General features: G+C 45.7%; 1 protein-coding gene across 4 annotated transcripts in view; it reads right to left on the bottom strand.

Moving 5' to 3' along the window:
• The window catches only part of Ppfibp2 (PPFIA binding protein 2), a 148,927-nt gene extending 141,528 nt beyond the window's left edge, over positions 1 to 7,399 (bottom strand). For 2 of the 4 annotated variants that reach the window (XM_028768003.1, XM_028767999.1), the window contains exon 1: positions 6,403 to 6,517. The gene's annotated coding sequence lies outside the window, so the exon portion shown is untranslated. Of the gene's footprint in view, positions 1 to 6,402; positions 6,518 to 7,325 lie in introns of those variants that run through there. The other 2 variants (XM_028768000.1, XM_028768001.1) reach the window with 2 other exon arrangements.
• Positions 7,400 to 7,980: the final 581 nt, after the last annotated feature.

Genomic DNA, 7,980 nt, shown 5'->3' with positions numbered 1-7,980 from the left:
ACATTTGTTAAGGACTGTTGGAGGAAGAAGAGATGACTCAGCAGTCATGAGCACATATTGCTTTTGCAGAGGACCTGAGTTTGATTCCCAACACTCACAACTGTCACTCACTCTAAGTCCAGGGGATCCTGACACCAGTGACCTCTGAGGACAGTTACACTCATATGCACATACCCCACATGTATACATATAATTTTTTAAAATTAAATATTGAAGGAAAAGGAGAAAGTGATAACTTCTTGGGATACCTTGTACAGTCACAGGAGCAGCCCTCTAGCTCAAAGAGGTCCTTGCCCAGCCTGAGGTGCCCAGCTGCATTTGACTGATACACTCCAGCATGTACTATGAAATTACATCTTCACTCTGGAGAGGGAAGCATTCTGAGTATTCTTGGTTAAAAAAAAAAAAAAAAAAAGTAAACACCCTCAGGCAGTCAACAGGGCTCTGAGCCTCCCCAGGAAGGCAAAGAAATTCCAGGATTTAGATAACCACCCTCCCTTTGGAATTTTTATCTCTGGGAAGGGACTGTTACACTCAAAGAGAAGCCCCTTGGGAATTCCACAAGGAGGGAGAGCCAAACATTCCAAAGTCCCCAGAAGTAAACTAATCTTTGTTAATGGTTCTCCTCCCGCCTCACATGTGCAGAAGTCATTCCTAAGCCTTGGGCAACCCAAGTCTGATGTCTATGACTGTCCCTGCTACTTTCCCACAGGTGAGGAGGCTCAAGCACATACTTAAGTCTCATTAGGATGACAGGACAAGAATACTAATACAATCTCAGAAAAAGATGGGGTGGAAACTGGCAAGAAAAAGCCAGGATGGCTAGACAAGTTCACCTTCAAAGTCAATCCCCAACACAGGTGAATTACTGTTTGGGCTTGTCAGCTCCCACAAGCCAAGAGATACATTCCAATCATTTCACATATATTAACCTACCTAGCTCTGCCTTAGCAGAAGGAAGTGACCTCTGTCCTGAGGTTCATGACAAACACAAGACTGTCCTGGGAGGCCAGCAGCTGGGAAGCCTGGCTGGTCAGAGGAGTGCAGAAGGAGTGGGTGAGGAGGAGGCTCACTGAGTCTCTCTCACAGCTACCAGATAAGGTCCTCTTCCCATCCATCACTCAACCGTCACAGTCCCCACCATTCCAAGGACAGAAAGTCCTAAGGACTGGCTTGCCGTCCTCAGCTGGCTGTCATTCCCAGCACCTTTCGCTTCTTTCATTATTCATTGCTATAGTAGCAACATCTTATGGAATGTTGAATGTGTCCCCAAAGTTTGTCTGGGAGAGAAGAGAGTGTTGAGTCTTTAGAATATACATTTCCAATGAATTGCTAAATTGGTTAATGGTTATACTCCCCCCAAAACCCTGAGTATGCACATAGAGCTTTGAGAATAGAGTTCAGACACTACAAAAAGCACTTTCTCTACCTGAGCTGCCCCACCTATGGAAAGGTGCTGCTTTGGTTTACTTTGTTATTTATTTGGTTCTAAGGCTATGGAACGGCCTTAGAACCAAATAAGTAAGTAAACAAACAAACAAACAGGGCCTTCAGGCACTGGCTGCCACCCAACACTTGCCCTGAATACCTGAGTTGTATGGCTCTAGCTTCCCTGTTCTGTTCTATACACTGAGTTCCCCAATCTGATCAAATGCCTGTTCTCATTGGCTAATGAGATCTCCAACTCAACCTTCTGGCAGCTCTCCTCTAGCCCATAACATGGGGCTACAGATGATACCATGGAAGCCAGGAGGCTAGTAGGTATGGATCTGCACCTAAGAATGGGGTGACTTTGGGTACACTACTTTGGGCTTTGCCATTCTGTTGGATTAAAATCATAAAGGGTAAGCAAGAAGCTACCCAAGGTTCTTCTGACTTTAAAATGGATCACCACCTCTTTCCCTTCCCTCCTCTAAGGAGTTCCTCCATGGTCCCATACCTAGTCACAATCACCTCATTCTCTGCCAGTAAGTATCTAGTATGATTTTTTCTCTCCCTCAAATCCAATCAGTCATTTCTTGGCAAGCTCACTTGATTACTATTGCCACTGCCTTGATTCAGGCCTAAGGTTCTCCTATGGATTATTCCAACAACATGTCTTTGTGTAGTCTCTCTAATCTACCCTTCCCAGCCTAGCATCCTCCTGAAAACAAACTGGCACAAAGCCTTTTCCATAGCTTTCAATGTCATCAGTACAAAAAAATTTTTTCTTTTTAAATGAGTTTTTACCGTGTTGCTAACTAAGTAGCTGAGATTTTAGTATTGTGTTACCACATAGGTCAAAATTTGGATGCTTTAGCTCCAATCTTCAGGGCCTTCCACCATCTTTTCCCTCCCTAGACTCCAGCCTTTCCTCTTCAAACGTCCCCATTATGTATAGCCATTTCTACAGAATCCAAACACTTCCTCCTGAAGGGAGCAGGTAAACTCATACAAACCAGGAAGCTGGTAAAACTTACCTAGGGGTACTTGGGAATCTCAGTTAGTTGGGAAGTTACAAGACACACAAGGGCCCTCCCTAAGTTATGAAAGCAGTAAATAATTGCCGGAGAAGAGAGACTATCTGGTCATGTTGCCTGCAAGATGAGCATGGAGCTCTAGAGGTACAATTTTCCTATGTTCTCACTCACACTAAGGGATGTGGCTATCCTAAAGTCACCCACACTCCTGTCAGTAACCTCTTATAAATTCATTGGTTCTCCAAGCTAGGCTTGGGTGGAAGTACTTCTTTAGTGTGTCATCAGCGTCTTATCTGTGTTGAGTAGACATCTGTTCATGTCTCCCCAGGAAAGTCATTCAATACCCCACCACACCCCATAATTCTAGCCATTGAGCCATTCTTCCTTGAGCCTGCCCTTCCTGTCTTTTGGCTTCTGTTCCCACTCCTTCGCTTCTCTCTCACAAAACAACCTGTTCCTTTCCCTCCTTCCAGAAGCAAACCCTGCCAGCCAACACAGGACCCAAAGGCATGGGAAACTCTTGCTGACATCTGTTGAGTATTAGGTCTCACAGGAGAGCTAGGTAGCTACAGCTGCTCAGAGTATGAATACAGAGGCGGGAGGAACACTGCAGAGACAGATTCTATTGTAATTCATATATGGTATTAGCGGAGAGAGTGAAATGGCTTGAGATGTTACAGAGCAGAGGCAACAGGTACCCTCAGAAAGAGGAAATGGTGATGGCTGTCACGTCTTGCATAGGGGTATACAATCTACAGGGCTTAACCAACGTTTGAATATTGCATGTCTTCTGTTGGTATTCACTCTTCTTGTATTTTGCATTGAGGGATCCACCAAGGGATTTTAAGCAGAAAAGGAGCGTGAACAGATTTGTATTTCAGATTCATGACCAAGCAAAAAGCAATGTCCAAACGTTATAATCTAAGAAGCATACACTCCTCAGGCAGAGAGGCACAAAAGGACAGGCATAAAGCTCCACAGTTTGAGGAACAATAGCAATGGAGTTAGAAAATGAATTGGCCTAAAAGTCACGAGGATATTACAGTTTATCTTATCAGAGAGGCACTCTTATCCTACCTGTGTCTACAGATGTGTTACTGTACCACATGGGACTTAATAAAAAGCATCATACACAATGAATGCTTAGCTCTCATGTGCATAAATGTGCAGAGACACAGAGGAAATGAAAGCAAGAATTACTTACTGAGAGCACCAAACCAATGACATTAAGGCAGAGAAATTTTCAGTTTGCTGGAGACAAAGCTGAGTCAGAATGCCTCTAGAAGTCTGAGACCTATTAGAAATCTCCACAGAAAGCTCACCAGTTTAATTTAGGGTACCTATCTCCTACAAGGCTTTTTATCACAAGTATTAGAGATAATAACAGCCCCTGAGGAGAACCACTAGGCCCAACAGACTGCCGTTTCAGATTTTATAAGAGACAGATCTCACCTTCCCTAGACTCCAAAAATAACCACACATAGGTGCCTTAGAGCACAAACAAAACAAGATACTAGGGTAACAAAGGGCAAAGGAAGTGGAACTCCTCAGAGGAAGGAGGAAGCAAGAAAACCAGTGACTCAGGAAAACCGAAGCCCAGAGTTTTAGCTTTACTTCTGGTGTAGTTGTGCACAGAGGGATGGCCATCATATCTTATATGGAGGCACACACTTTGTGGGGCTTAGTAAATGTTTAAAATGTGTCACCTATACATTCATTCTTTCTCCCTCACCAGGGGATTTGAAACAGGAACGAATCATAAACAGATCTGTATTTCAGGAGAAAAAAAAAAACACAAACTTATGAAAACGTACAAATTAGCTGCTGACCAGTACTGTCTAAGCAGTGCATCAATCCTTGCATCAAAATTGAAGTAGAATTCTCCAAGAACTGTTTCTTTTACTTGAGTCTTATTCTATATAATCAGTATAAAGGCTGACACCTCCCATTTCCTGGTCCTGGTCTTTCTAGGGTCTCTTCTGTTTACACTTTACTCTCCTCACACTTACCTGAATTGGCCTTCCAGCTGTGGCCCTCCAAGCACTCACAAGTCCAACAGCCAATCCCACCTGGCTGCTATCAGAAATACCCAGAGAACTCTAAACATGCCCAGGACCTACTTAACCTGAAAAGTTTGAAAAATTCTGAAGCCTTCGGACAGACTGTACATCACAATGAATTCTTGATACAAACAGGAAAGAAATGGGTTAGAAATGCAGAATGCCAGACTTTACCCTTGACCCACAGCATCAAAATCCATATTTGAAGAGCATCAGGTGATTCTCAAGCTTGTGTCTGAAGCGCACTGCTCTGAAGTGTCAGCTGACCCTTCTCTCCACAAATGTTTACTAGATTTCTGTCAGGCTGGGGTTGGGAAGGTCAAAGTTCAAGGACTCTAGCTTTGATAAACTCAAAGTCACAAGCGAGTCTCTGCTTAATAATCCCATCCACTGATGTCCCTAGCCTTGGGCCAGCTAGGACCATTGGTTTTGTTTGGTTTTTGTTGTTGTTATTTTGTCTACCAGTCAGGCCAAGAACCAAGAAGGATCATAGGTCTCTAAACCATTTCTTCGAGATAGACTGAGTTTGCTGTATAGACCTCTCCATGGCCCAAGTCACCCCTAACATCTTCCTGTGAGGTCTCTCATATAGATTGATCCTTCTTAAAACTTTCCCAGATTTTCCTTATTCTGGTGAAAGAAAAAAAAAAAAACCTATAGAATTTCTGTAAGTTTGTTCCAACCTCCGACTGCCTTTATCTCTTCCATGTATCTCTTATGTTATCCATCTACTTAGCACATCTGCCTTAGTTACCAAGACACAGATGACGGTAACAATAAACTAAAATTGGTACATCATCAAACTCAAAGTGATACCACTAATATATCACGTGAGGGCTGAGTGTTGTTGCTCAGTGGTAGAGCACCTGCCGAGCGAGCATTCACAAGGGTCTAAACTAGATCACCAGTCCCCATCATCATCAGCCTTAAATAAAGTCCCAAATGAAAATACCAGCAAAAGACTTAACAATATTCCACTTTAAAGTCACTTAAATCTGCATACAAACGGGCTGATGAAGAAAGAAATAATTTCTAATCAGATAACATTTTTAGTATACCAGTAGGAATCTGAGATTGAAGATTAATTAGGTCTGTAGTTGACTTCCTCCCTGTAGTTGAGCATTCAACAAAATACACGGTAATCGTATAAACACTACAGTCTACAGCATAATCAATTAAGGACCAAGGGGAATGAAGACAAACAGGAATAAAACCAAAATATGAAGAGGAAAATTGATCTATGTCAAATATCTCAATGCTCTAAGGAAAGAACTGAATGCCTATTTGAATCCTACCCGAGCCTTGGAAGTCTTAGTTTTTAAACATATAATAACCTTATTTTAATCGGAGGGAAAAGTACGGGTCTGGCAACAGGATGCAAGGAGGGAGGAGAACCCACTTTAAAAACAGAAGCATCCCCACACCCTAATCCTGCCTTGAGCCTTTGGGGAGCGTGTTGCATTTAGCAATTAGTGCACAGAACTGCTCCTGGCCAAGGCACTCCAGACCAAGGGTCTGTGAAACAAGCCCACCTAGGGCTCTCCAACTGACGCCGCTGCTGTCCTCAAGGGACACAAGGCTGGGACAAAATCGCCCGGAACTCTGAGATATCGGAACACCCCAGTATCCTGGGGACCACTCTGCCACCTGTAGAAGCGCGGGACTGGTGGCACATCCGGAGCAGCGTCAGGTAGAGAACTAGGCAAATCCACTGGAGTTACTCCCTTTTCTCAGTCTCCTAGACAAGTAAGTAGCTCCACAAGTCTTGAAAACGTTCAGAGGTCTAAAGGGCCACGGACCTCCAATTACTCATGTAGTCCTTGGATCTGGGGGTACTCAGTTCCCGGGATAGCGGTGAGCCGACGCAGGGAGACCCCACTGACCTGGATGCCAGAGCGCAGCTTCTCTCTCGGGGCTCAGGTATGCAGATCGCTCCCGTGTCCCTCACACTTTCCAACATAAGAGCTAAGAACCCAGTGACAGGCCACTGGCCCAAGAACCAACTGCCAACCAAGTGGCCGACCGGCCAGCACCGACCCGGTTCGGCACCACGTGACGGGGGCGGGGACCCCAGAGAGGCTAGTCCGGGAGTGTGGCTCTCTAGCTGCTGGGGCCTTCCCCTAGGACCGCCTCTTTGCCACCCCTCCTCCTTCTCGAGCACCGCGGTGGCCCGCGAGGACCCAAGAGCCACAGTTCCAGTTCCACAGGGACTTGCCTGGTCAGCCCCGCCCCCAGACAGCGCTCGCGTGCTGGCTCAAACCCCGCCCCTCACGAGAGACCACGCCCCTCTCTGGGTCCAACCCACTGGTTGCACCGCGGACTCCTGCACCCTTCCGCTGCAGAAAGGCCCCTAGGCATTTTCCTTGTGCCCCTCTGTGCTCAGGTCTCCAGGGCTTTTGTAATCTGTCAACAGGAGACGAGCGTACAGAGAATTGCAGCGAGGAGCACCGAACCATGCGCGGGCCCGGGAGCGCGCGCGCGCGCGTACACACACACACACACACACACCGGGCCAAGTGTGATCCCATTGAGATTAAGGATAGTCTAAGAACTGCATCATTCCCAGTCTCAGCCCAGACCACCCCCCCAATGTGGGTTCCACATCACCCTTAAGTCTGTCTAAACTCAATTGCTGTCCCCCCTCCCTTTCCTGAAGGTCCCTCTAGTGGTTAAAGCTCTGGTGTTCTGTCTTGTGAATAAATGAAGACAGAACACTTCCTGTGCCCTGCAAGGTCAGGTACCAGTATGCAAAAATAAAACAAAAAGCAAACAAACAAAACTCTAGAGACCGAGTCCCAGCACCTACCTCGAGCATGCATAAGGCCTTCGGTTTTATCACAGTTGCTTGCCCTACCGGGCCTCCAAGAGCTAGTTGCTCAGTTTATCTGCTTAAAATCTCCAGGGCCTCAGATGGCAGCTACACAGGGACTCTGGCAGAAGTCTCTACTAAGCTGGACTCCAGTTGCTTACACCTGGAGTGTTGACAGGCACTACAGGACACGCCTTTTTTTTTCAAAATTAGTGTAAAATTACTGGTATGACCAAAGGCTTGCACACATGAACAGAAGAACATAAACACTGTGGTAAACAGGTGTGTGAGCACTGCGGGGGACATGGCCAGCAGCAGAGCAAAGGCAAAGCCAGTAAAGGAAGACTGCCCCCCCACCCCAGACTTGTGTCACAGCAGGACACCCTTGGGTTCTTTCACTTCCTTAAAATAGCAGCAGAGAAGCCTTTGGAAACAGAGCCTGCGCAGTTCACCTAAGTTCACGTGTGGGCAGTTCCAAATCCCACTGGTAGCCTGGGGATACTGGGGCAGTTTCTTCCCCAGGCCCCCAGAAACTGCTAGCATTATCTCAGAACTATACAATTATTTTGTAAAATGTTTTATGAAATTGGCTTTCTCAAGCTTATGTGCAGTTTAGGAAGAAGCTTTAAAATTACAGATGCTTTCCTCCCGT

This window comes from Grammomys surdaster, unplaced genomic scaffold (assembly GCF_004785775.1).
Source record: "Grammomys surdaster isolate TR1022 unplaced genomic scaffold, NIH_TR_1.0 184, whole genome shotgun sequence".
NCBI classification, from domain to species: domain Eukaryota; kingdom Metazoa; phylum Chordata; class Mammalia; order Rodentia; family Muridae; genus Grammomys; species Grammomys surdaster.
The sequence above is the reverse complement of the archived record's forward strand: the minus strand, read 5'-3'. Positions and strand labels throughout refer to the sequence as shown.